An 8,255-nucleotide genomic window follows, 5' to 3' on the forward strand; every position below is an offset into this window, starting at 1 on the left:
GGTATTTCCATGTTTTGAAGGAGCCCCTTGACCTTTAGATGACCACAGCCTCGTTTCTTTAAGACCTAACTTTGCTTTTCTTTGCCTTCAGTTCTTGTCACACCACACTTTGTCTTCACTTCCTCTAAAAACAAAAGATGTTCTAATAACGTCAGAAAGGCTGGAAATAGAAGGAAAAGAGTACACCCATGTGATTTTTACAAAACCACTACCAAAAATTTTGCCCCTTATTTGGTGGGGATTTTGGTTGTTTTTGACTAGTATTTTTCCTCTTAAGTAATACTTTGATATCTCTGGATAAATAAAATCTCAGAACACATGGTTGGGGCAACTGTGTGAATGTGAACCCACAGTCTGGTGTGTGGTTCTTACTTCAGCAGTCATGAGTGGTTTAGGGATGTGGTGTGTGTGTGTGTTTCTGTGTGTTTAGGTGTATGTATGTTTGGGTGTGTGTTTGTGCTTATTATGTATATGTGTGTTTGTGTGTATGTGTCTTTTTGAGTATGTTTGTGTGTGTTTACATGTATGTGTGTTTGAGTGTGTTTGTGTATTTATGTGTGTGTGTTTGTGTGTGTATGTATTTGCGTGTGTGTTTGGTTGGGCTAGGGAATTCAGAAACTGAACTCTAAGGCTTCAGTTGGAACTTCTAAAGGAGTCATGTTCTTCTTCTGGGACTGCCCAGGAAACACAATGTGAGTATGACGCTGTTGGTAGCCATTTTGCTTCCACTTGGGTAAGAATGGATCCATTTAAGGGCAAGTAGAACCAGGAGACAGAGAGATAGCAGCTTTCCCGTGGCCTTGCTTTGTTGTGGCACAGCCACAACAAAGTTAGCCTTAATCATGAGTATTTTAGTTTTCACACCTATTTATGCATATAAGTGTGCACATACATTTTACTTTGTCCACTTTGCATTGTGATTTTGCCCCTGATAAAAGAGCATAGACAAACACACACTTGAGTTACTTTAGGGCTGTGGGGCTCAGGAAAGAGACAGCATTGGGATTAGGGGTGGTCTAGCTGTTGCTTAAGTTCACAGAAAATATATGAAAAAAAAATCACAAAACAGACCTATCAAGTTTTCATTTGATAACTAAAGATAACGGTATCTTTTCAGTCTTATCAGCCAAGATGGAATTTAGTAAATTTTTGAGACATTTCTCACTCCATAGCCCAAATGCTTCCAACTGGCAATCTTTCATCCAACCTCAGAAAGTTGTAATGCTATATCATATTCATATTGATGTTGTTAGAATATTAATAACTTTGCTTAATGGAACTATTTATATATGATATGTGATGAATTTGAGCACACTCAAGCCGTTTTTAGAAAAAAATGTAGAAAAGGAACTGCGGATTCTTTTAGGATGAGAGGCAGAGGTAGCTCCTGTCCCCACAAGCTCCATCCCCTGTCCCAGCTGGACACAGAGGCTCAGTGGAGGTGGTAGTGTGACTCTTGGGGAGGAATCTGCTGTGGCTCTGTCAATGGTCTTCTGCTGCACATCACAAGGGAAAGAAGTGGTGACCGCGAACAGATTGTCTGAGCTTGAACTCTGATGTCCTTCATGCTGCTGACTCTGGTGTTACTGTCGCTGCCAGACCGTGATTGTAATCATGAGCTCGGCAGGAATATCACAGCCCCAGTTATTCTGCAGATGGTTGACACCTAAGCTAACAGAAAATGTGCATAATCTGAGCGATAACAGATTTCTACCAATATTTCAGAGACAGCAGGATGTGAACTCATACCTGAACTGTCTGAATTTCTGCGAATTCCTGACTAGTTAGCGAGTAAAAGACCAAAGATAGACATTTAAATAATAACAAAAAGGAACGTTAACTTTATACATTGGAGCAACTTTGCATTTTTAAGGCAATATATATTTCTTTCATTTGTTTTCTAATCTAGCTCTGGATTTCAATCATTGCAATTGAAATTCATCCCAGTTAGACACCATGCCTCTCCTTCTCTGCCAGCTTTTGTTCTGCTGTTATGAGAAAATTCCACAAGGGCAAGTACCAATGCAGTAAGGCAGACTTGTGCAGTGGGATGGCCACTAGACAGGGATGTTTGAGAATTAGATTTTTTCCAGCCGTGTCTTCATACTCTGTGGACCTTAGTTTCCCAGCCTGTAAAATATTAAACTAGGGTCATTGTAGTATTTTGCTATTTTTGACCATAACAGATAGCCAATGATGTAGAAGTTTAAACAACATGAAGGGTTTTGTTGTGATTAGTGTGACAGTTATTTTGGTCAGAAGTATAGCATTCATCTCACTCAACTAAAATTAAGGTGTCAGCAGGGCTGTATTCCTTTTGGGAAACCTTTTTTTTTTTCTTCTTTTTTTTGGAAACTACCTTCTCTAGCTTCTTTTTTAATCCCCGTATGACCTTCTTTATTAGTGTTTTCTAGTTATAAAACTAATTTTCATATTTATATACCTTTTGTCCCTTTAGTTCTTATGAGGTAGCATTCAAAATATTTGAAGTCAGCAAAATTAGCTTTTAATCGAAATGCTAACATTTTTTCTTTGAAGCAGATGGGAAGGATAGGTCATTTCCTGTTTTGTTTTACCAGCAAAACTAGCTGGGTATGGACAAGAACCTGTGCTCAGTTTACACCAGCACTAGCCAAGTTGAAAAGTAGGACAAATTAACCTGCATTTTTCATTCTGATAAAGGGTATTTGAAAAAAGTATGTACTATTATGAACACAACAGTGCAGGAGCTTGAGCAAGGCATGCACATCCTGGGGAGCAATGCAGTGTGCTGTTCTCAACACTACTCACAGCTGTGCATGACTGACTCCATCACTGCATCTGTAACTGAGCTTTCGGTTTTTCATAATTGGGCATTTATAGCAACATTCTTCAGTGTTTTTAGAGATGTAAATTATTATAATATAAAAAATAATATTTATTTGCATTGCATACTTAAAGAACTCTATATCAGTATAACAATATCTACAGTATATATGCCAATAAGGAAAACATTAGAACTAAAATGCTATATCATAGTTTTTAAAATGATTCAATATACGAAATTTCTTACTTCAAACTAAGTAACTTTACTGAGTCACTTTTGAATATTTATTTTTGACCTAATATCCATTCCCCATTCCTATAACACCTAAGCTTTATTGGTGATTATGTAATATTTGTAGCATTTTAGTATCAGCAATTTCAAATGACCCTTTATACTGAGATCAGACACTTATTCTACTTCAAGTATAATTTTGGTTCTAGGGAAGGCAGTGGTGTCTTAAAGACTTCGGCAAGATTTTCTCTATTTTTTTGCTCCAGGAAGATCATGTAAGAACAACTACCTGAGGTTCCTAAAATGTCATAAAGCAATGATGCCGAATGTTTGTGACATTCCCACAAGCAATCATTTCTATTTCCAATAGGCTTTTTTAAAAATAATTTTCCAAATTGAGTAAGCCTCTGCAAACATTTATCACCAACATAATGAATGATATTCCATAGCGTTTTTTCTCCCAACATGTTCTAAACTCTCCTTGTGATCCAATCAATTATATAAGAATTGGTGGCATCAATTGCTTGAATCTTGTATCAGTCCACAGGACCTCCTGGAAGGTTGTTTTTTTTTTTTTTTTTTTTTTTTTTTATTCTTTTTTACTTAAAATTTCCAACTGCTCCCCGTTTCCCATTTCCCTCCCCCTCCTCCCACATATTGCCCCCTCCCCCCGCTCCCCTCCCCCTATCCCCACTCCACTTCTCCTCCCCCTAGTCCACTCCCCCTCCCTCTCGATACTGAAGAGCAGTCCAAATTCCCTGCTCTACATGAAGACCAAGGTCCTCCCACTTCTATCTAGGTCCAGGAAGGTGAGCATCCAAACAGGCTACGCTCCCACAAAGCCAGTTCATGTATTAGGATCGAAACCTAGTGCCATTGTCCTTGGCTTCTCATCAGCCTTCATTGTCCGCCTTGTTCAGAGAGTCCAGTTTCAACCCATGCTTATTCAGTCCCAGTCCAGCTGGCCTTGGAGAGCTCCCAATAGATCAGTTCCACTGTCACAGTGGGTGGGTGCACCCCTCGTGGTCCTGATTTCCTTGCTCATGTTCTCCCTCCTTCTGCTCCTCATTTGGACCTTAAGAGCTCAGACGGTTGATCCCAATTGGGTCTCTGTCTCTCTCTCGATCCATCGCCAGATGAAAGTTCCTGTGCCATTCTCCTTGGCCTCTCGTCAGCTCTCATTGTCCACCACATTAAGAGAGTCCGGTTTTATCCCATGTTTTTTTCAGTAGCAGTCCAGCTGGCCTTGGTGAGCTCCCAATAGATCGGCCCCCCTGTCTCAGTGGTTGGGTGCACCCCTCATGGTCCTGACTTCCTTGTTCATGTTCTTTCTCCTTCTGCTCCTCATTATAACCTTGGGAGCTCAGTCCGGTGCTCCAGTGTGGGTCTCTGTCTCTATCTCCATCCATCGCTAGATGAAGGTTCTATGGCGATATGCAAGATATTCATCAGTATGATTATAGGATAGGTTTATTTCAGGTTCCCTATCCTCAGGTGCCCCAATGAACTAACTGGGGACATTGCCCTGGGCTTCTGGTAGCCATTCCAGGTTCAAGTCTCTTGCCAACCCTTAGGTGGCTCCCTTAACTAAGGTATGAGTTTCCCTGCTCCCCCATCCAACCTTCCTTTACCCCCAATCACCCCGATTCCCCCAGTTCCCCTCATCCTCTCCTTCACACTTTTCTCTCCCCATCTCCCCTCATCCCCATCCCACCGGAAGCAGCCCTGGAAGGGAACTCTGAAGTTCCTCATCCCCTACCCTATACTCCCTGGGTTCCCTGCAGGGGCTCTACACCCTGCATACTGCCTCTCTCTTCTTGTCCCACCCAGTTTGCATCCAGAACCCTTCTTCCTTCTGCCCCCTTTCCTCTTTGGGCACATAACACCATCCAGCTCAGTCTGTCTGGCTCTGGGGGCAAATCCTCAGGGCAAGTAGGCAGACGAGACTTCCTGGAAGGTTGTTATAGTCCTGTAGATACTTCTGCTGGTCACAGTAGCATACTTAGGCCCTGCACCAAAGTAGCCACTCAGATGCTGTCCTCTCAGGGCCAACATCCCTGAATCATTTATAAGTTACTTTATTTAACAGTGTTCAACCATTCCCAGAGGTATCTGGAGCTATACGACTGTGGGATTTACTTTAAGTTGCAGAGTTGCCTCAAAATTTTTCCAAACACCATCATTTGATGGTGTGCAGTGTCCCTGGGTCTGGCTGAATGGCCCCTTGTCCCCTTCTCTAGCTTCCTGAAGTCACTGTATTCCTTAGCTTTTGGCTCTCCTTTACCATTTTCAAGGCCAGTAATGGTGGGTCAAGCTTGTCTCATGTCTGAAATTCATGACCTCTTCTTCTTTCCTTTCTGTATCCCTTTGCCATATAAGGTAACCATGATGAACAATTACTTAGTGCAGGCTAGCCCAAACAGGTCCCAGTTTTGTTACCTTCCTACCTCAACCATCGACTAACATAATGGTGTGGAAAGTCCTTTTGTATATGTGTTGCTTTTATTGGTTAATGAATAAAGCTGCTTTCAGCCAATGACTTAACAGAATAAAGCCAGGAGGGAAATTCAAACAAAGACATATAAAGAGCAGGCAGAGTCAGTGAGATACCATGTAGCTCCCAGAGGAGAAAGATGCAAGCTGCCAGCTGGAATCTTGCTGGTAGGTCACAAGCTTCATGGTAAAATGTAAAACAATAGAAATGGGTTAATTTAAGATGTAAGAGCTAGCTAGAAATATGCATAAATTATTGGCCAAACAGTATTGCAAATAATATAGTTTCTGAGTGGTTATTTCAGGTCTAGGCAGCTGGGAACAAACAAGTGTAGTGATGAGGTGAGCAGGCTTGCTTTTTGTCCCACCCAGCTTCTGCATGGTTAGCTTTACACCCAAAATAACAACACACAAATTGTATTCATTTAAACACTGCCTGGCCCATTAACTTCTGCCTCTTACTGGGTAATTCTCACATCTTGCTTTAACCCATATTTAGTAATCTGTGTAGCACCATGGGATGGTGGCTTACCGGGAAAGATTCAGCATGTCTGACCTGGCAGCTGGCTCCATGGCAGCTGCCCTCACTTCCCTTTTTCCCAGCATTCTGTTCTGTCTACTCCACCCACCTATGTTCTGACCTATCAGACCAAGCAGTTTCTTTATTAATTAACCAATGAAAGCAACAGATAGATAGAAGACCCACCTACATCAAACAAGTAGTCTCCCCACATCAAATTGGCACCAATGTGGGTGATTACATCTATAAAACCTGAGAGAACATTTTTTTTCTTAGATGGGCTCTGTTTGCTGGCAGAGAATAGGAGTGCCTTGGTTCCTTTAAGGGAGGTCTTCCTGATTCAGCAATAGCAAAACAAAAACAAAAGTGAAAACAAAACAAAAAACCAAAAAAAAACCAAACAAACAAACAAAAAAAACCCAAAAAAACCCAAAATAAAAAACCTGCAGTTTTGAAATGGTGACTTCCTGGTTTCTTGATCTTTATGAGTATTCCAAAATAAAACATACCCATAGCTTAAGTTTCAAAGTTAGCATCCACAAATGAGAGAAACTGTGATATTTGTCTTTCTGGGTCTGGGTTACCTCACTCAGAATAATTTTTCCTAGCTCTCTTTACCTGAAAATTTAATTTTTATTAACTGCTGAATAATATTGCATTGTGCAAATGTATCACATTTTCATTTTCCATTTATTAATTTCTGAACATCTAGACTGTCTCTATTTCCCAGATATTGTAAATAGAGCAGACATGAACAAGGCCAAACAAAGTATTTCTGGTAGAATATATAGTCATTTGGGTCTATGTCAAAGATTGATATAGGTGGATCTTGTGGTAATGCTATCTCTTTTTTTTTGGGACCCTCCCCACTGATTTCCACAGTGATTTTCAGCAATGAATAAATGTTCTCCTTTCCTCATATCCAAGACAACATTTATCATCATTTTGATGTGTGCATCTCTCCTCTCTCTCTCTCTTTTTAAGATAGGGATAAGAGCTCAAAGTAGCAGTTTTAATTTGCATTTCACTAATGGCTAAGGATGATGACCACTTTTTAAAATATTCACCAGTCATTTCTATTTTTTTTTGAGAGCTTTCTTTCTTAACCAAAAGAAAGTTTCACAGTTTTTTCTTCTATCAATCACATTCCAACTCGTTGGACATGGAAAATTTAGCTCAAATTAAAAAGAAAACTAAAAAACCTTGTGAAATGCATAGAGTATGATCTAATTGGTGATAAATTGCTGTCAAAGTTAAATAATCAAAGTCAAATATTTCCCAGTGCTCTATTCAGAAGAGCAGCACATTACTGGTGCTTTAGATAAGGAGGCTTTAGGGGCAAAGCTGATTTAGAGTTCATTTTTTTGTGCTCACACATTGAGAAGAAGTGCAGGTTCAGATTATGAACTGCATGCTTCCTAAGCACGGCTACTTACAGTTTTTTTCCACAGAGGTAGAAATGTTTGTTGTCACTATTTCCCTATATGTGGTTAAAGAATAGATTTTTCCCTTTCTTGAAAGCATTGTAAGGTACACATAGCAAACTGGGCAGCAAGTTGTTTGGTGGAAACTGCATGAGGTTGTGGCTTTCAATTTTCCTAGTTTTCGTTGTATTCCTGAGACCTTTAAATTTTATTATATCTTTGAAAAAGGCAGGACAGAAGGTTGGTAATGCACTTGGCTGCCTCCAAGTTCTCACTCTTGTTATTTTCCAGTGTTTGAAAGTTCAAAAGTCTCAAAAGGTCAGTTGATTTAGGAATTACTAGATTTTTGTATTTTGTAATAATAACAATATGGTTAGGTTGTGTGAGTGTTTGAGAAGCTGGAGTTTGTGTATGTGTGTGTCTGTCTATTATTCTGTCTCTATGTGTATGATTGTTTGTTGCAAGGAGAGAGGCTGCTTGGTTGTTCCTAGCTGCTCAGCCCCGAAATAATCATACAGAAACTGTATTAACTAAATCACTGCTTGGCCCATTAGCTCTAGCTTCTTATTGGTTAGCTCTTACATATTAATTTAACCAATTTCTATTAATCTGTATATCACCATGTGGCTGTGGCTTACCTGGTAAAATTCCCAGCATTTGTGTCTGGCATCTCCATGGCTCCTCTCTGACTCTGCCTCCTTTCTCCCAGCATTCTGTTTACTTTTCCTTGCCTAGCTCTGTTCCCCTATAGCTCTGCTATAGGCCCAAAGCAGTTTCTTTA

At 40.2% G+C, this 8,255-nt stretch overlaps 1 pseudogene; it reads right to left on the bottom strand.

Annotated features, from left to right (window-relative positions):
- Positions 1 to 3,343: 3,343 nt before the first annotated feature.
- Positions 3,344 to 5,220, bottom strand: LOC130888792 (ATP synthase subunit s, mitochondrial-like; annotated as a pseudogene).
- Between the last annotated feature and the right edge of the window lie 3,035 nt (positions 5,221 to 8,255).

Source organism: Chionomys nivalis, chromosome 1 (assembly GCF_950005125.1).
Source record: "Chionomys nivalis chromosome 1, mChiNiv1.1, whole genome shotgun sequence".
Lineage (NCBI taxonomy): Eukaryota > Metazoa > Chordata > Mammalia > Rodentia > Cricetidae > Chionomys > Chionomys nivalis.